Genomic DNA, 22,484 nt, shown 5'->3' with positions numbered 1-22,484 from the left:
CCTATATGTATCTTTACCGATTTGAAGGCAAGTGATCGACTACCAGATCCCAGACAGGTAAATAAACTTAAGGCGATGCCATACGTAGTAATGCAAAATCATGTGTTTTTGGTTTGAAAATTTGGTCGCCTAGAAATGTTTCAGATGCTTTAAATAAATACCGCGAGTATAATACATCTTGGCTTTTGAAATAATCGAATATTTTTAAGATAAGTCTTTTTATAAGCCCAGAAAAAAATAATGTATAAGGCCTATGAAAACTGCTTTAAAGTTCAAAATCTCCTACTTTTTTTTTATTAATTTTTAAAAGAAAGACAAACATTCCCGGGTTACGAATAACCCAACAATGTTTGAAAATCTCCTACTACCACCACAGAAAGCCGAAAATGTTGCTTGTGTTGTGATGGAGGACTTAGCCAGCCGAGGAATCGAACACGCGACGCTCGGGTGAGACCCAAGCGCTATGCCCACTCAACCACTGACCGGTCATACGAACCCATTTTCGGTTATGATTTTATTGTATAATGTGGAAAATTAAGTTATTTATAAAATGATCGAAAAAAAAATATATTTATGCCTGAACATCCACAAAATAAAATAAAAGGCACTTTTTGGTCATGTTTTTTTCTTGCATAAATCAAAACAGGCGGATGGTGTTAAGCGGGAATTTAAACCTTATCGCCATCTACGTAAGGGTTGTTATTAATAGCGGCTCAATTTAAAATATTACACGACGTAGTGCATCGCCTTAATTATTTGTTTAAGAAAGAATTTCGATATTTAAAAATGTTTGAAACATTTCACCTCAAGTAGGGTAAAAAATATCTTATTTCGGGCACACAACACGACCGCAACATCTCTAGGTCTCTAGACACTGTCATAGTTGGCTTTGAAGGTTTCAAGAGCCATATTATAGACAATTATCCATTGATGTATTATACTAGATTAGCCCTGTCTAGTTAAATTCATTTTAAAAATAACGCCACGTAGCGTACGTCACAAATATGGAGACGAACTTAACAACCCAACTCTGTTTAAAAACTCCTTGTACAAGCGTTCAAACTCATAAGCAAAATCACGGAGAATTTGTTGTCAGAGGTGTTGTAATATGGACATAATTCAAATTTAAATATTTGGAACTCGGTTATTTTTGTGATTGAAAAAATGAACTTGCCCAGCATAGCTGAGAAGCAAAATAGACCAACAAAAGGTAAAACGCATTGCACAGTGCCCATTTCGCATTGCGTCATAATGCGTGGGCCTTTTCATAAATGTGCATGTGAACCAAACCAAAATTGTGTTGGGGTTATTTTTAAATGAATATGCCGTGTCTAGTCTAATTTAGTCTACGCAATTATCTCATAATAGGGTGTCTTCAAAAGATGTGAATGCCGTTACAAATGTGTGGAAGATTTAAGGTTGCAACTTCTAACTGGCTACAACATATGACATAGAAACCGACACTGGTAAAACGGCTGTCATCAGCGTTGCCCGGCGTGACGTCAACGCAGCCGAATTCACGTATAAAAACGAACACGACGTTTTGGCGGCAAACTGAAAATAGCAAATTTTAAATCATTTAATTTCTTCGTCAACATAAGAATATAATGAAAATACTTTCATTGTCGTAATTTTTGTTCTTAACTTTTAAATAATAATTTTAATAAAAAAAAAATTAAAAAAGTGAAAATGCTCTTCCCACGGGTGAATTCACAGATAACAACAATTCAATCAACAATATAAAAAGCGACGCCCCCGACTGTGAAATAACATAATTAAGAGGAAGCTACAAGCCAAAAATGTGTATTTTCTTGGTGTACCTTATATCGTAGGTGATAGGCATTAAAATCGCTTGACAAACGGATTTCAAGCAAAAAACTGGTTTTTATTTATTTTGTAAATAATTTTATAAGAAAGCAAAAAAGTTTATCTAGTGAAGTTGTCACAGATAATTTTAGCTATAATACTGTATTTTTTTAAAGTTATTTCCTCTATGCGTTCATACATTTCTATTGAAAAAAAATTTTTTTAGTAGTTTGCATTTATATTTTTTATTGAGTAATTTAATTTTTTATTTGTATTGAACTCAAGCGAAGCGATAGGAAATCTTTCAATTTACCTAAAGCATATTTTTTGGTATTCATAATGTACACCGATTCGTTATAAAGATTAATCAAAATATTGATTTGGCACTAAGCTTCGCCTTAATGTTATTTGTAATAAGATTGATAAATCTGTAAAACACATACTTAAAAATAGAAATGTAATAATAATCTGCAGAAGAAAAAAATCGACATTTGAAAATGTTCGATCAATTCCACCAGCAGTGAGGAAAGATTGAGCTTAATTCGGGCACACGGACACACCCAAACACATTTCTAGCGATTTATCTCATCGGTGATTATAATCGTACAGCTATCTATCAGCCATCAGTCCATCATCCGGCGAATCCAAACCACAAACCAGTTAATCTGGACGTATTTGGTGACCCACTGGAGAGTGTATATAATCATCCAATGATTTGTGGATGAATTTTTAATGATGGACGACCTTCGCAATGTAACGGCCGGATATTTAGGATTATTTACTGCCCAGCCTTTGAGCATTTATGGCCCTTCGGAACAGGTCTGTGACGAGTGAGATCAAAAAATGAACGGTAAATACATATTTTAATCTGTAACATATGTAAATACCAGAATATTTATTTATTTATTCATTTTTGGGAAATCGACAGTTTACATTTAATCTGTTTGTACATAAGTGTTATTTAGTAAAAATAAAACCAATTATGGATTTCCTCCTTGTGATTTTAACTGAGACAGCATAATTTAAATTTCTGAGAAAGGAAGATGAATTAAAAAAATTATACAAAACAAAAGATTATATAAAACGAAAAATTTACAAAACAATACATTTATAGCCACGGAGAGAGGTTGAAGATATAAATCAAATCATAATAGAGATATTAACAATATAGACATAAACATTATTCACAAACCATCAGAGAAATATTCTATTATGGACCTCTTGTATTTGGTAAGTTCGCAACTGAAAATATCAACCTTAGATAATACGCTATTGTAATTATTGCATAGTCTGTTCAGGCAATAATTCTGCTTAGAATATGATGTGAAAAGTTTGCTTGGTGTGAAAGATGATGACTGATAACAATAGATAAAATATTTAAGATCATCAAAGTTTTTTTGTTCACATATATCTGGCTTTCACCCTACAAGGGTGTTCTGGGCGATTATTTCAAATTATGGAGAGACGGAAAGAAAATTTATTCAGGAATAACCCGGTACTTCCCACCCCGGTATTTCCTGTCTCCTTCTCCTCCACACTACCTTCAGCCTAACAACGCACCCTAATTGAAGATGCCATAGTCTCACTGGTTCCAGACGGGCTGCAGTTGGAACTCTTGTGCGGTATTCAAATGACAATATTTGTATCAAGTGAAATGGGCAATACAATTAAAAACATGTAATTCGTATGTTTGTGCTAGCAAAACTCGAAAAGTAGTCCAACGATATCATTGAAAATTTCAAAGTTTGTTCTTATTATTGCAAGGAGTGTTTATAGTTTGAATGGCAGAAGTCGGGGACCTCCGAAGAATACTAAACGCAACATCTTTGCACCAGAAGGAGACGAATAAAAGTCGATGCAATGTCGTTTTTTAACACTAAAATTGTGGTATACGATATTGAATGGTGGAACGGAAAGACATTAGCAATAGTAAAGCAAGGGATCCACTAGTAATTTATAAATTATCATTACTGTTTTCAGTTCTGAATAATTGAAGAGTCGCTTCCGTTGATGACTTTATTTAAGCCTAGTTTTGTCACGTTGATTATCAACAGACAACTGGTTATTGGAAGTAGGACGAAGAGATTTGTCTGAGGAGGAACTGCGATACATATTATTTGTTTCACTGTAGATCCATCGATGATTGCGTCTCATCTTTCTGATTAGCGGTCACCAATCGGCTAACTGAACTAGTTTAGCGTTTATCTGTCAGTTTGACTCTTCTTCCGTTTGCGTGATCTGAGAATGACGAGTATTATAAGTATACGGTGCCAGTAACCAAACGTTTTATGAAATCGGAGAAATTAGTAGTAATATAAATTTTTTGCATGGAGATAAGGCTAGAGATGAAGGTGTTTTATGTAAAAAAGGCAAATAAATTATTCAAAAGGCAAAAGCTTTGTTCTGTACATACTAAATTCAACACTCTTTTGTTCGAAATCTTAATTCATCAAAAATACTATTTTCCTTTGTGAGTCTGTCCTGCATAATTCTGGTTCAATGAACTAAAATTTGCCTTGTGTAATTTTCAAAATTGGAACTGATTGTGTAAAGAACCCCGACAAGCGATATAGTAGGTGGGTAACTGGGTGAACGGATAAATCATCACAATGATAATTCATCACATCTTTAAAAAGTTATTTAAAGTCATGGAAAGTGATGAAACAAAAACTTTATTAACTGGGTTAAGTGGGTTAGGTTAGGTTAAAAAAATTTTTTTTTTTCATCGTTTCTAATGACTTTATATCACTTTTTAAAAGTGTGTTGAATTGTCACTGTTTTGAGTTATCAAGGAACCGGGTAACTGATATTCGATTATCCCGCGATTTTTTTTAGATTTGCGTTGGTATTAAATAATAATGATGGCTTGGAACAAACTATTTTGGTTTTGTATAATTTTTCAATGGTATAAAGGATATTTTTAAAAGCTTTATTGCTCAAGATTGACATGACGTAGTAAGCTGAAAGTAATTTCATTGGACCAAAAATTACTAATGCTAATTTCATTTCGCTAAAGCTCACCGTTCAAGAAGTTATTCAAAAAGCAGTTTATATTTAGTGCGCGTACTAAACATATCATCAACATTGAGAAATTTGCTTTTCGTTTCCTAAACACGCTCATTAAAGAATATAAATATATATTATTAAAATAAATACCGGAATGTACAATTTTCTAATTATGTTCTAAATCCTGCATCTAAATTTAAACAAATAGTTAATGTTAATTAAGTATTAATCTCAAGTAACCTACCATTTAAGTATGGTCTGTATACATTATCTCCATATATAATTAGTAATAACATAGATCATTGTAGAAATATATTATAAATTTGTACAGTTCTCTTGAGGTGATTTTGCACAAAAACAGCACTATACGAATCATCCGAGTATTATTCTTATTAAAGAAATTTTGTATGAATAAGAATCGTTATATCAATATTACACTTGTAAAGGAACTGTCAGCCTCAGCAACTATACCAATCTGTCGAACAAGACGAAAATTGCATCGTCGGTGGATAGGTGTACCGAGCAACGTGTAATTTCAGTGAGCACCAAATCGTTGCAGGGCGGCCAATCTCTTTGTGGGCGAACGCGAATAAGTAATTGGTCCAACTCTGTAATTTCGTGGAGAGTTTTTCGTGTCGGCTGGATGCAAATTGACCGGACTGGTCACGTCTCAGCCAAGTACCAGGTAACCATGTACTATGTGTGATCTTCGCTCAGTGCTATCGGATACAGATGCTGCGGAGTAGAGAAGATACGAAGGTCCAATTACCAAATATAAAGTCTAGGATGTTTACTGTAATGAAGATATTATTATTCACCTTTGTGTATACCGCGCTGTTTGGCATTGGGTTTATAGGTTTAAAATAGGCGAATGAAATCACAGTTCATATCATATTATGTACATAATAAATAAATAAATATTGTACATTTTTATAGCGCCGCTTTTGTGAGTTATCACCTCAGGGGCGCTTTACAGTTGATGCAGGTATTAAAAATATATAAATATTACCAAAATAAAGTGAAGTTAAGCAAAGTAAAATGAAGAACAGGAACAGGTAACATGAAGATAGAAGATGGAGACTATGCAGCAAGAATCCTAGGTGGTGAAGAAACTGGACCAGCTGCTGCTAGAGTTCACCAGCAGTGCCAGCACGAGGTTCGTCATCCATCCAGGTATGTGTCTGCTGCTAATAAAGCTCTGACACAATATCCTCACATAGATAACAGACCTTATTACAAAAAAAACGAGGCATCTCGTGTTACGCGTTTTATCATAAAAAAAAAAAAAAAAAATTTCAAAATATGTGACATATAACGGCGCTATAAAAACGAAGAAATTCTAAGAGCTACTAAAAGTATGTAGGTACTTTAATAATAAAGTTAATAACAAAGAATACAGTAAATAAAGTAATTCACTTAGGAAAATAATTTCCCTCGGGGATTTTTTTTTCTCCTTTTGAGGAGAGGAAGGAGTGAATACGAGTCTTGAAGAGATCCATGTTGCAGGAGGGAGGAAACAAGGACATCAGAACTAGTCCTAGAAGCGACCCGTTCTCATGTGATAAATGTCAACCGTGAACATATGTTTGGGCACGCGTTAGGTGTGTTTCCCGATTAAGCACCGGTGCGAAGGGATCAATGACGTTAGTTCCTCGGAGCATCTTACATTGTAAAACCAGTAGAAAAAGGATAGCATACTTAACTGACGTAATTTAATAATTATTGCGAATATCTTTTAAATCACACAGCCATAAAATGTAATTAAGTAATTTTAAAATTGAAGTACGAGACCGAAAAAAATGATCGGATGTAATTAGGTCTCAATAGATCAATTGGTAGAGTGTTTTCCCTGTAAGAGTAGAGGATCTGGGTTCAATCTCAGTTGCGACCGTTATATTTTTTATTTTCTGTGACATTAATTCTTTCATATTGCAATTGAAATGTGTTAATTTTATCGTCTTCAAAGATTACAGACGAAAAGATAACATATCTCATACCTAAGATAATTATCAAAACTTTCACTAAGAAATTTATATTTCGTTTCGTTAATTAGAATATTTTTATAAAACATAGATACTTACATCTCTTTTGAAATGGGTTAATTTCAATTACTTCTGTAGCTAAGCCACCAGTTTATACACGAGTTTATGCTTACTGGATAAAAGTAATTAATAATTATGTTGTTATATAACATAGAAATGAATGTTTATTTTCTTGTTTGCCGGAAATAAATTATGAGAATCATTTTGTAATTGCATGCTGTTACAATAAACAAATTACCATTTTGAATTTACGATGTGCAATGCAGGAAACATACATTGAAGCATTGGGATGCGATTTATTAGCTGGTTTATTGACCGGTGCTCGTAATGGACAAACACGCAATACTCCTAAAATAATTCAAACATGAAACTAAATTAATTAAAATTAAATACGCGTCAATAATGTTTCGTATTATCTTGGCAGATTTCAAAATAGGTTTTTAGAGATATTGAGATAAAACTCTCGGACAGTAAGCTCTGGCATCATGATATTTTTAAGCCTATCTGAGATTCTGAGGTTAACAGATATTTTTCAGCTCGCTAAGTGATTTTAATCCAGAGTAATGAAATTTTCGTAAGAATAACGTAAAATTCTCGTATTTTTCACGCAATGTATGCAAAAAAATACATATTTAATTGGTTTTGAGCATCCTGAATATCAAAAAAATAGAACGCAGTGAACTTTGTGTGGAAACTATTCAATTTTTGCGATTAATATAAAAAGTAATAATAACAATACAAAATAAAAATGAAAACCATAAGCCACTTTTTTATGAAATTTATTTTTTATGGAATATTACATGTCTTTTGTTTCAAAATCACTTTTCCCAAATTAACGTGAAATTCGTAAAAAATATCACTAATTTCACTAAAATGACACCACTTTTGCTAAAAATAGCGGAAAAAAAGCGAATTTTCAAGGAAAATATCAGACATTTTCTCAAATATATAGTGATTATTGTAAAAATAAAGTAAATTTAAAAAAAAAATACTTTTCACAACAACTAAAAAGCGAGAAATTAACCCTATAAATACCTCTCAGCAGAGATTCTGAGAAGAGATGCTGCAGAACTACTGCACAATTATCGACCAACGGTAAATATGATAGCTTTTCGAGATTGACTAAACTTGCTGTTCAAAATCATTGGTATTATGAACACGCCAATCCTAAGCAAAATCACATCATGCAGTATCGGAAAAACCCCTTTATGTCGATACCAAATTGAATGCAAGAAAACTGATGCTTGAATTTACATTAAAATATATATTTTTTAATTGCATATACTTATAAGTACTTTTTGGTCCATGCAGGATTGCACTAACCTCCCACATTCAGGAATAATTAAAAAATTGTAATCAATTAACAGGTCAAATAATACGCGAATAATTTATATAGCGCTGAATGTTACTAAAAATTAATACCTCAATCATGGACGATGATCTCTATATATCGAATGACAACAATTTAAACTATAAAGCAGACAATCACTTTGTATGTATTTCTAGGTTAGATCCGTGAGCTCTGAAATTATAAGTAAAAAAATCATTTCCACCATGAGCTACGGAGATCTGAAATATTAAACTGTGAAAAACATACAATTTCCAGGTTAATTCATTATTTTTCAATTGCAACGACTCGGGAGATATCGGGCAGTAACTACTAGTGAACGTACAGTTTGACGTAATAACATAGGCGGATAAACCTGCAGCACCTCGCCACCATTTTCCATTCACGTCAAGTTAATGTGATTTTTTTGTAAGCAATCATGAAGAATGCTTAAGTTTTCAAGTTCACAACAGCGGTAAAGTGATTGGCTGTTTTGTGTCTCTTATATCATTTCTGTATTCATGCCAGCAGCCGATCTTTCTAAAGAGGCAAACTATATCGTAATGATAATTAAATTATGCTGAAATTTATACTATTTAACTAAATTATAATGTATGCTAGTGTAGGGTAAATTATAGGGAGTTTACATCTCCCGAAAATAATAACAACATTACTTTTACCCACATTCATGTGAGACTGGTATCACTGTGAACCTGCGCGCGATCCCTCGCGCGGCAAATATTTCATTCTCTCTCCAGTGGTCTAGCCGCCGGTTTAGCCCTAAATCTTCTCTAACGTACGCGATCTGTTTTGTTCGTAAAATTATTGTAACGTGAGTTTTGTTAAAATAAAAACTAAATTTAAAACATTAGAATTCTAATTTTTACACACCGAGAGTAATCACGCAACCTTGGATTCTGCGGATTGGAGAACCACAAAATCATTTAACCAACAACCCATTAAAATTGGCGATAATCACAATCCACCAAACTAGTTACAGAACCCTCCTGCATAAAACCGGCACGCTGACAGCGCCTCTGCAACAACTCCATCAATTTGTCCGAATTCATACATTTGATTTTTGTAAGAATTTATATATTTGGCTGCTGATTCTGCTTCGCTATCAGGGATAAGTATATCAATACTCATAACTTTGCAGTCGAAGGCGACGCCACTGTAGACTGTTTGAATACAAACTTCAACTTTTTTTAAAAATAGACAGCTTATTCGAAAAAAGAAAGAAATGTCAAACTGCAAGAAATTGGCTTTGTGGCCAGTATCAAGGCATTGATTTTAAGAAGGTTTTGGATAAATAGAATTGGCTAATAAAAAAAATAGCATGTAGAATTTAATATAATTTATGTCTAGGAAGGGACCATAGTGACTGCTTGTCATGATTGCCAATAGAGTTACCTAGATATTATTCGTTTATTATGTCTGCTTCCAGAACAAAGGCTCGATAAATAGGCAATCATAGTTCCATAACAACCTACGTAACATCGGCAAGAAAGCCTTACTCATTTCTAATTAATGAGATATGAATTTATTCTCGGAAGGAGCTCGCAAATCGAAACTGCCAATAATAACTAACAACAAAGAGAGGATGATTATTATAGCCGCCGTTTGGTGAGTCAGTCACCCGAAGGAGATTTTGCAAAACATCACTCAAACATGACATGTGTCATTTTAGAAATGCCTTCACTTCATCGGAAATCAATTCATAAACACAAAGCAATATATCTTTAAAAGGATCTTAGTGACCTCGAGCGACCTCTTTGGCTTTGGATACAGAGGTCATGGTTTCATATCCCGTCAGGGGAAAATAATAAATATTCAATTTATATGGACGATAGTAAAAAATTGCATATTCGCACCTTGTTCCAGAGAGTAAAATAATCACAATTTCGCCCACCAAAGACAAGCATTCAGAATAAAAATATATTGTTGGATATAGCTTTAGCCTAGCTTAAGAGACCAGGTCTTAACGCTAGATACTTAATTTGTCTGTTTTCCTTCTTCCTTCTAGAGTTCCTTCAGAAACAGAAAATTGTTGATGAAAAATAAATATTAAATAATGAAGAAAAACATGATTCAAATGGCACCTTGCCAATTATAGTTGTTTCAAGACATTTAGAGGAATGAAAACAATTATTTGCAACAACCAGCAAAGCGGCAGACGCGGATGTATCCACAATCCACAAAGTCATGAGAACAGAACAGAATGGGTATTGCAGATCATAATGGAAGAGATGCATCGGGCATCACGATTTGTTACGAGTCTTCTTGAACTTTCACACCGCACGGGTTACGTAACCAAATAATACTAGATAATAATATGAGGATAGGTATTTAAAATCACGTAAGTAATGATATCACAATGCTGGCGAATTATTTCTCACATTCGCCTGAACTTCGTGTTCCAATTAATCAGATTTTTTACCGCCAGTCGGTGACCCAGCGGAGCCTTGAAGACTTTACTAGTTTTTTACGTGCGCAGATTGTACGCGGATACATCAGGTTTTAAATGTATTTATTTTACAATGCATATCATACCATTATAGACGGTCCTAGAATTGTTTTCTGTTTTTGGCACCAATACCAGACTACCTTTTAAATGGCGACCCTATTTTATCATAGTTACACTCAACTCCTTCGACTCCGGAGGTACTGCAGCGCTTCGAAAGTGTGAGAGGAACGGGTGCTCTTTAAGATTACTTTTCTGACGCTGCATGGAAGCCTTTAATGCAGACTATGCCATTCCAAAACAACAATATTATTAAGGCGATGCACTACGTCGTGTAATATTTTGAATCGAGCCGCTATCAATAACACACCTTACGTAATAATAATAATTGGATAATTTGTAGAGCGCCGTTATTGTGAAAAATCACCTCAAGGGCGCTGATGGCGATAAGGCTTAAATTCCCGCTTAACACCATCCACCTGTTTTGATTTATGCAAGAAAAAAACATGTAAAAAGTGTCTTTTATTTTATTTTGTGGATGTTCAGGCACAAATATTTAAATGTTTTTCGATCATTTTATAAGTAACTCTATTTGCCACATTATACAATAAACCATAAACAAAAATGGGTTCGTAAGAGGAGATTTTGAGAACATTAAAGCAGTTTTCATAGGCCTTATCCATTATTTTTTTCTGGGCTTATAAAAGACTTATCTAAAAAATACTCGATTATTTCAAAGGCCAAGATGTATTCTACTTGCAGTATTTAATTACAGCATCTGAAACATTTCTAGGCGACCAAATTTTCAAACTAAAAAAATATGATTTTGCATTACTACCTAGTGCATCGCCTTAAATACCTTAGCTGACTAGATGAATTCCCCGTTGATGATCCTCTGGAGGCCATAAAATATCCTCTATAAATATGTGTTTTTTTATGACTTTTATTATATGTTTTTCCCAATTGTAAGGCATTACACTGCACTAAGTGTGCATACATTGTGGAATAAATTATTATTATTAAAGCAGGTTTAAGGGACCCCTATTAACGAACGCCTTTACAATGAGGCAATCTACAACTCCCTGTGAACATCTACGAATACCATCAAGATGACATTTCAAAGGATACATGGATACAAAGCATTGTGCAATAACATTAGTTCACGTTTATATCGACTATTGCCTCTGTTAGTTACCAGTCTCGTAAACAGCTGTACAATGTGAGAACATTGTTTTGAGATTTAACCGATTTAACAAATACATACGTACGAATACGGTAGAAGCTTTTCGAGATTTAGAATTTAGACTCATTGGTCCGTATAGGAGACCCTGGGGTTCTTTTTTTAATCACGTAATTTTGGGAAAACTCTTTTTAACGAGAATAATAAAGGCCACACAATTGTCCCTTTGATAAAGGATTGACCTATGTATGCAGATGGGTCCGCTTATCGTGTTTTGTATGTGTGGTCGTTAGGTTTAATTATCATAGCTTCCCGTAGTGCATAAACGTCGTACAATATTCTTTTTTCTTTTTTTATGATTGCATACAGTGTACTGCTACATGCTTTGGGTAGTTATAATCCGCTTACATTTTTACTCACTTCTTACGAAGGTTCAAATAATTATTGTACTCCAGTAAATATAATTTGTTAAAGGGTGGCTGCGTGCGTCAAGATAAAAGCGATTACGGTTTGAGAACAAAAAGATAAATGGATTTACAAATGAAGCCGAAATTGCAGGTTTAATTACTGAAATAACCTGCAGGATCACACCTCAATCAAGGAATCAAGTTGTACCTTATAGATTGTATGCGTGCAGTTCACAGATTGTGTAAAGCCGAGAGGTAAAATTTATCGATATGTAATCCTGATGTGATTGGTGATTGATGATCTATAAATTCATTATTTCAGACAGTTTTTACACGAGGGTGGAGGCACCATTAAAAAAAAACTATGCCTGATTTAGACATCTAATGAAGTAACAGAAACGTTGTAATAAAGATGCTTAGATTCATAGAGAGAGCTCAATACAACTTCAGATTTTAGATCTCATCGATCTGGATATTTAATTGGGTTTGGAGCGGTTGTTATAAAAATCTGCATTAAAGCTTAAGATCACGCGGATGCTGATAAACGTGACAAGTGAAGCAATCAATCATCCAATCAATAATAATTGAATCTACGGGAAACATCAGCCCTGTTTGCCTTAAAACAATTCAATGGCAGCCGATTTTCCCATCAGACTGAATCACGATATAATCGAAATCGTGGATTCGCTTCCTACGTTTTGTGTATGTCCATCTTTTTATATCCAACGGCGTGTCTTTTATATCCAACGGCGGAAAAGAAGATGATACATAGCAGGAGATTAAACAATTACACATTAGGATGTGATTGATGGTAAATTTAAATGTGTGGTTAGGAAGCTATAGCACATTTCATGAAAACAAAGGAGCATTAAATTGTGCGTTACTAACCTGTAGTTGTCCTTCGATTATAATTTTTAAAATATTTACAGATCAAGATAAGGAAAATATTGAAATGAATAACACAAACACTGCGATTGCTGAAGCACTCATTTGTACGTGTATAAGACGCGGAAATCCTCAATAGATAGTTACGTGATAGATAGCCCTAGTATAAAACATACCTTTGACTGCAAAGAATGAAAAAGGCGATGTTCTCGTTATGTTCTGTTATTTTGTTATCTCGTTACGTAATTATTGGGAAAAGTGGTGGTATTTTGCAACAAAGGTGATTTTATATTATCTATTTAGTATTGTGCAGCAAATGAAGTGTCAAAACATCGTTTTTTGTATCAAAAAATGAAATAAGTTACGGCGTTATGAAGTCAGCTGCGTTACATTTTATGGCTATTGATCCAAAATTGCGAGATTTGTCGTTGTTCACTTGAAAGTGGCAAAAATTGCGTTTTCCGCGTAAAAATTACCAATTTGAATTTTCAGGAATTATAAAATTATAATGTTAATATTTTCTATTATTGTAGAAAGCAATCACTTTGCGGTTTTACATACTTAATTAAATAAAACAATTATTTTGTTTAAAACAACGATTTTTTATTAATTTTTTGACCGACGAAATTAATAAAAAATCATGGTTTTAAACAAAATAATTGTTTTAATATATTCATATTTTCTTTCTATTCTATCTTTTTAATTTACAGAAAATAATTGCAAGTTTTAAATTACCTTAATTAATAATTGGGAAACAGAGAAAGAACATGGCAATCTCCACAGGGGTATAATGGTAAATGAAAAATAGTTTTATTTAAATCTTAAAATCCTGTTGCCACGAGGAGGTCCATCGAACAAGCTATTAATTATTCATTCGTTACATGATTATTAATCGAATCTTCCCGTGAATTTATTACGGTTATCTGTCGCTTTTTTGCAAACTACCTCTACCGATAGACAAATCAATTGTTATGTCCGTAGATGTATACCTAACTACTCTGAATAATTGTGACGATGTTACGTCTTGTTGTCTTTTTTTTATTTTTAAATCGTGGTCGAAAAGACCTCGTACGTTTCGATGGTACGTGTTGTACGCCGTAACAGGTAGGGCACCTCTCCATAACCCTTGATTTATGTAATGTCTGAAAACAATTATCTATCCAAATAAATATAAATTTATTCTTAATGTTTGCGCTGAGCCTACCTCTATAATTATAACAGACCGGGTAATCTGCTCACAGGCAAAGGCCTATTAATCACATGCTTTTTTTATTATTTTAATAACATCCAACCGAAGAAGATTCATCACGAATTACCCATTGAATTCATGCAAATAAGTGAATTTGGATACGCTGTATCATTGACAGGAAGTAGAACGCCTTTTAGGCGTAGATCGGCGTGTTAGTTTGATGTATTGCATTCGTGTTATTACTGAGATATTATTTGCATAATTTTAGACAATAACGTATTAATTGCTTATCTCCTCTTTTTTGCAAACAATCAATTCTATAGGAACTATAATATAATTTGTAATAATTGCCGTACGATTAGCAGATCATACTTTTACAAAATTGTTTATCACTCATCGTAAATTGTTTGTCGAAAACACTGTTCATGTTTTCAAGAAAATATTTTGAGGGGTAAATAGTTTTATGGGTCCTCGGTTGGGTCAAGACAGAGTTCAAGATCGAGTTCGTCAGTAGGTAAACCTATGAAATTGTGTGTATAAACTCGTGCAATTGTGACGGTCATGGGCATGCTTTTGTCATTCCATCCAGAACGGTTTGCTACAACACTCATCGTAACTTAGTCATTCGGAGTCAAATTCGGAGAAAGTTGTATCAAATTCAGTCAAATTATTTCAAACTCAGTTGAAATAATAAAGCGAAGACTTGAGTCAAATTAGGAATCGATCTAATACTATAGTAATTATATCAATTCAATATTTTTCAAATTGAGTCGAACATAACATAATTAATCATATTATAATATAATATGATGTGGTTTCTATCAAATCTATTAAACCTAGTAAAAATTTGACTACTTTGCTCAAACCCTATAAAATCCACAAAAACCATCCCAAATGTGTCAAATTTACCAAAAACCAGCAAAATACGTTCAAATTCAGAAGTCGGTTCACACCATGTGCAAGTTCTTCACCTGTCTGTCTTCTTGCACGATGCCCCCTTGTGTGACGTTGTATGTTGTATCTACTCCAAATTATTCGGGTAACTGTACAATGTACTTGAATACTGGCTAATGTACCTACCACCTGATCAGTGATCGGTGATCGCTCACCTGTCTTTATTCCGCACATTGTTCAGGACGGGGACCACTCAACGTGCGTTCATAAATTTATTCATAAAGCGACAATTTGGTGCTATCCGCGAGGGTGCCGCTTTCGTAACCAACTCGGTTAACGTTTTATAATAGTATTTGGTACCCTTTTCGCAAGGCTCATTAAAATTGACGATTTTAAAATGGTTTACTAAATACCATTGCCACAGATTTTATATACTAGTATCTAGTTACTAGTACCTATTTACTACCTGGTTTCGGTATATGTTTCAATATATTTTTATAAATGTTTTGCGATGTGAAAAACTCGCTTAATTATTACATTTTTCTTTGCAGAAAAATGTAAATTTAATATATTCATAGCACATGATGTAAATGACCATGCGAACTGAATGCATATTTTAGGACACCTGCACTCACAGCTTGCGAGTTTTTGCAGTTTCAGCAGATATCACAATGAAATTTTCTGCTGCCTGATCAATTAATATAACATGATCATTATAATTATTTTTATAAGCAATAATTGTTCGCCTGAAACACTCATCCACATTGAAAAAATCTCCTGATAAAAAATACATGACGCCAACGGGACTCGAACCCGTGTCCATTCGATTTCCGGTCGAAAGCTCTGACCACTGAGCTTGAATAATTGTTATCCTTTGTGCTATGCATAAATAAAATCTTGATCCTTTGTGTTATGCATAAATAAAATCTTGTCTTTAAAAATATTAATTTATCAAAAAAATAATAATTATGATAATCAAAGATACAAATCAAATTGATGATTTGTGTAGAAAATGTTTGGCTTTTCCGGAAACTATAGAACATATTATATCGGGATGTTCTATATTAGCACCGTCCGAGTATACATTTAGGCACAATCAAGTTTTAAAAATAATTCACCAAAATTTGGTAATTAAACATAACTTGATTGACTGCCGTAATGTAGTACCATATTATGAATACGAACCAAATTCATTTTTAGAAAACGAATTTTATAAAATATATTATGATAAAACTATACTAACAGACCGAGCGATTAGTCATAATAGACCCGATATAGTTTTACATGACAAAATTAAAAAAATAACTTATATCATTGATGTTGCTATTCCAAATTCCTGTAATATTCAAAAATCTGTTAGTGAAAAAATAAGAAAATACACAGATTTAGGAAATGAAATAAAAAGAATTTGGCATTCTCAGACTATAAAAATATTACCATTCGTTATTTCGGCTACTGGCATTATACCTAGCTCTCTAATTAAAAATTTAGGCGTATTAGATCTATCAAAAAATTTATATATAAAGATGCAAAAGTCGGTCATTTTGAATACATGTAGGATAACAAAAGATTTTTTAAATATTTATGTTGAGGGATCAGTAGGATTTATAGGCCCTGTTAGAAGTTCTACCGAGCCGAACCCTCTGATATGAAAATATCTGGAGACGGTGAATTTTTTTTCCCATTTGATATCTGGTGATTTGACGTGTTGTTGTTCTTGTATTGTTTTGTATTTATTTTACTTATATAATGCACTTACATAGTGTTGATTGACTAGCTGATCATTTGTGGAAAAGTGAGTGGAAGGGTTAAGTTTTTCCTTTGGGGAAGACTTAACCCGGACAACTAAATCGGAAGTTTAAAAAAAAATAATCATGCAACAAACTGAATTTGATCGATTTGCTGACAAAATCATTCTCAAAAAAAATATATGTTTGGATTGGATTATTATGATTAAACATCAATTTACTAGCATATTGTTGCTCAAAATTATAAACCAATCTTATTGAAGACACTCAAAGTAGTGTAATAATGGCCATAAAAATCAGCATTGAAGACCATATTTTCGTTAGATCATCATTAAAATGGGAGGTTTCTGGTTTCTTTTCAAGAATAAAAAGGTAGTTGCTTACTCGACGAGTAAGTATTTGCACTATTGTGAATCAACACAAAGCATAATATTGAAAGGGCTTGCGGCAGTAAACTGCAATGTTAAAAATGGTGCAAGTGTTAATATGTGAATATCTGTTTATCTCTTTTGTGTTGGTGCCAATTCCCCGCTGTGGGTCGCACGGAGTTAGGTTAGACTGGTCATTAATAAAACTGACACGTTATATTAAAAAAAACCCGACTCAGGTTCTTTGTACTTATACAACTTGAAATGTGAAATAATCTTTCTGTGGTCCTAGGACACTTTTCTGAGAATTTTGACAAAAAATGGGAAAGATTAAATAATTCTCTCACCAAAGGAAGCATCATAAATAAAGGAATTAGAATGATTTATGTGTATGCTATATTATTATAAAATAATGCATCTCTTCACAACAAAATCAAATCCATTACTAAATATGAATAAAGTAGAAAAACTTACACGAGTGTAAATTCTAAAATTATGATTTTTTGCACTATTGTGCAATTGGGATTTCGGTGTCTTAATATTTTTTAACTTACGACAGTTTATCTATTTGAGTTTTTTACCATAACTTTGAATAATATTAATAACACATCATTAATATAGCGCAGTTTTGTGTCATTTCACTTCAAGTGGCTCTCGTAGCCCAGGATATATTCTGTGAAAGTTTTAAAGTTTGTGGCAATAAAAATAAATGGCAATAAAAAATATTCGTTTTGAAATGAGTTGTGGCTGTTGGCTGTAAAAGGATCAGATTTGTGGGGTAAACAGTTGAATAAGGACATAAAGAATAAATCAGTACTTAATCTTTGTTTTCGGGTTTTATCCAATATTACAACTATTTAGAAAAATTGGCTTAAAAAATGTGGGGAGCAAAATAGGCCCGCCAGGGTGAAATGCCTAAAACCAAAAAAAAATAAAATATATAAGTGTTGCGTTTTCATTAACTTTTGATATTGACACGGTTTTACTTTGGACAACTAGTTAAAAATATACATGTCCTAACTAAGATATGTAGCACTTGTCCCTGTTTGGAATATGAACCAGTTTACTCTGTTGGTCGGTTAAAAAGTTGTTTATTTTTTTACACAAAATATTACAACGAATGGATGCCTTCTTGGAAGTGGAGTGCATATTTTGATAGTGATTTGATATTTGTTTACTTTTAAGTGGCTGATTCTCTCCGAGCTTGTCACACGACAGATAAGGATGATTATGTGGGAATGATAAGAATATTTTAATAAACCTTTTTTTTTTGCTTTTGAAGTCTGTTTTTATAAAGCAGCAAAATCTCTGTCTTTTCAGATTTGGAAAAAGCTGTGTTTTATGCAATGGTGTAAGTATAATGGCGTTGGTTTTACGAGTAATATTTTTTAAATAGCTAATATGAACACATAAAAAACACATGATTTTTTTGTTTTCCCGAATTACATAGAAATTTTTAATTTTCTCATTGTATTAAACAATATTTAATACAATGAGAAAAATCATTTTTTACACCACCGGCAGAATTTAAAACCAATAAACTTATTAATAGTGAATTTAAAAATGTGCATATTATTTTCATTGAATAAAAAACTACAAATACTAGAAAGCCAACAACATATTTTTAAATTTCCAATTTAAATAAATAATAATTTCTCAGTTAAATCTAAAATTACTTACGTTTGTTTTCTGTTTCTCACAAAAATAACACTCCAAATTCTGCAAAGTTGCAGAATCGTTGACACGCAAATATAAAAATCACAATAAAAATTTCACAAAATAATATCCACAAAATTTAATATTTTATGAAACACTGGATAGCAATCACTAGTAAATTTTCAAATGAAAAAATATTTTCATTCAATGAAAAATACACTCGTAGAAAATAACAGCGGTTTTTTGATATAAAGGACGTGCGCTTTGCTCGGCGGACGAAGCTAGAATGACATTTGTAAACAAACGATGCACAGACAGAACACTTGCCGCGTTCGTAAACGGTACGTTAGAACAGCGGTGGGTGCGGGGAAAGTGTGAGGGAGACGCGGGATGACTGAAGGCTTCGCGTTATGTGAGGGGGAAAGAGCAAATGCAATGCAAGCCGGAGGAAAATTACGAACGCCGCCAGTGCATTTCATAAAAAAATGATTATTCGCACTAATTTTAAATTTGTGTTCTATTTTTTGAAAGCAAACTATTGTTACCTGTGATTCGCATAGTCCCTGAAAATTTTTCCCGAAATTAGATTTTTTATTCTTTCAAATAATCCTTCAATGAAGGTCCTACGTATTTTGATGATTATTTATTGTATTTTTAAAAATCTTTACATTTCACGGTTTTATTAAAAAAACATTCATTTTATTGTCTACACCTACACGGATATTTTTCAAGCTTTATTAAATATTATAAAACTTACCTTTTTAAGCTGTCGTACCCTTAAATTAAATATACCATTCCTAAGAGAAAGTCCAGTTATATTCAATTTTCCAATTATGTCAAAAGTTTCGCTAATAAACAATTATATTATAATGTTAATTAAGTGTTAATCTCAAGTGTTGACCTACCAGGTAAGTATTGTACTGTATATTTTCTCCATAAATAGTTAAGTAATAACACTGTAGAAATGTATTATAAGTTTGTACAGCGCCCTTGAGGTGTTTTTGCACAAAAACGGCGCTATAAAAGTCATCCAGGTATTATTATTATTATTATTAAGTGACCTACCAGGTAAGTATTGTACTGTATATTATCTCCATAAATAGTTAAGTAATAACATAGATCACTGTAGAGATGTATTATAAGTTTGTACAGCGCCCTTGAGGTGATTTTGCACAAAAACGGCGCTATACAAGTCATCCAATTATTATTATTATTATTTTATTATATTTAAAAAAATTACACTTTTCCCTCATTGAACAATGAAATTATAATAGAAAAAACAAGTTAATAGATATTTCAAAGCTCTACAGCTTATGATGGAAATGACATTCTGACTATATAACAGTGACTTTGCCCAAGAAAGTTCAGATATAAAAAATCTGAACAAATTTATTGACGTCAAAGCTCAGATCACGCCGGTTTATTTTTATGATGCAAGTAAACACATTTACTGTTTTTCCTCATACTCTTATATAATATAGTTAAAATGATTCTAAGCAATATTCATTTAGAATATATATTTATAAAAGTAGCGCTACACAAATGATAAAAATACATAATATTATTATGAAAGCACGTTTTTGCTGTCTTCGATAACGAAACAAACTTCCTATGCCTGTTATAACAACTTATTCAATTGAAATGATACATAACATTGTAATATTCTTGCAAAGGGACTAAAGTTACAATCATGTTAAATATTTGTTCGGGTTGAAGGGCCTCTCAACGCAGTATGATATGATACAAACTGCATTGGGTTTTTTTCTAGTCTGAACATTTTGGGAAGTGCAGTCAAGTGCATCGCAGCTGTTGCAACAAAACGTCTTGAGGCAGAACGATGCGTATATAGTGGTCTCTACCTTCGAGAAATGGTAATGCTATGGTGATATGGAGCAAGCCGGAAAAGTTGTGTCATCCTTGTTAGTGGAAAACAGGAAATAATCATATTAAAACAATTAAAACGCAATGTATGATTAAATCTTATTATTGCGTAACTATTTACTTACTTATGCACCTTTTTATAGCACATTACAAAAAGTGAAAGTATTTTTATGAACTTATTTAATATTATTTTATTAAATAAGTAAATATATAATATTTATTTGACAAAATCGAAATAACTAACTATAGACCAATCACTCTGTTAAACTCGCTTTCAAAGATTTTCGAAAGAGTATTAAAAAACCAAATTATAAAATACCTAGAAGAAAACAAATTAATCTCGGATAGCCAATATGGATTTAGAGACAAAATAGGCACAAAAGAAGCCTTGGCATGTACAATAGATTATATACATAGCAACTTAGATCAAGGGTACAAATGCATAGCGATATATTTAGATTTAGCTAAAGCCTTTGACTCAATCTGCCACATTTCACTTTTTAAAAAATTAGCAAACATGGGTATCAAAGGCAAGGAACTTCAACTATTAAAAAGTTATATGAGTAACAGAACTCAACAAGTCAAAAGTAACAACCATACTAGTAAACCACTGCTGATTACATATGGAGTTCCACAAGGAAGCATACTAGGGCCCGTTCTTTTTACTATTTACATAAATAAACTTTGCAGCATGAAAATAAGCGGTGAAATAGTTAGCTATGCTGATGACACAGTTTTACTTTTCAAATGTAAGGATTGGAATAATGTATATAACATAGCGAATTTGGGAATCTCGCAAGTGAAAACATGGCTAGGCACTTAACATATCAAAGACAAAATTCACAACATACAGTATAAATAGCACGGGACAGTCAAAAAACAACACAAACACCATAAAAATACATGATCTAGAAAAAACAGAACAAATAAAGTATCTAGGAATCGTAATTGACCATAACCTTAGATGGATACCTCACATCAAACAAATCACAAATAAACTTCTCAAAACAATACACATTTTCCTAAACATATATGAAATAAAACAATTGAAAACAATATATTTTGCACTTTGCCAATCAATAATAGAATATGGAATTATTGCTTGGGGAGGAGCAACAAACTCGGCTATCAATTACATAGAAACCGCACAGAAAACGATCTTAAAGATAATACTAAAAAAACATAGACTGACTGATACAGACCAAATATTCAACAGCTGTGACGTACTAGATATACGCCAATTATACGTTAAAACACTACTAAACTACATTTTTGACAAAAAAATAAATTTCAACATACACAAAATAGCACTAAAAGACCAGTTAGACAAGCGTACAAAGAATACATAAAAACTCCGACAGTAAATTCAAGCTTTGGACAAAGACACTACCAATACCATGCTATAAAAGCTTTCAACAGTGTAAAACTTGAAATTAAAATTGAGGAAAGTAAAAATAAATGCACACACAAAATTACAAAATGGATTAAAGAACAAAAAAGACAATATTACCAAAATGTCATAGCATAAAATAAAAATAAAACCTACACGTAACACACAAAACCAATATAAACACACATCACTCACAAACACACAAGATTGTTTTCATTGTATTATTTTTTAATTTTAAATG

The 22,484-nt window shown here is 32.7% G+C and overlaps 1 protein-coding gene across 1 annotated transcript in view; it reads right to left on the bottom strand.

The window, feature by feature from the left end:
- The window catches only part of MICAL-like (protein), a 206,057-nt gene extending 186,821 nt beyond the window's left edge, over positions 1-19,236 (bottom strand). The window contains exon 1 of the mRNA XM_089634860.1: positions 18,997-19,236. The gene's annotated coding sequence lies outside the window, so the exon portion shown is untranslated. The remainder of the gene's footprint in view (positions 1-18,996) is intronic.
- Positions 19,237-22,484: the final 3,248 nt, after the last annotated feature.

This window comes from Hesperophylax consimilis, chromosome 8, assembly GCF_061612785.1.
Source record: "Hesperophylax consimilis isolate HC1 chromosome 8, BYU_Hcon_1.0, whole genome shotgun sequence".
Lineage (NCBI taxonomy): Eukaryota > Metazoa > Arthropoda > Insecta > Trichoptera > Limnephilidae > Hesperophylax > Hesperophylax consimilis.
This window is presented reverse-complemented; position numbering and strand designations above follow the sequence as displayed.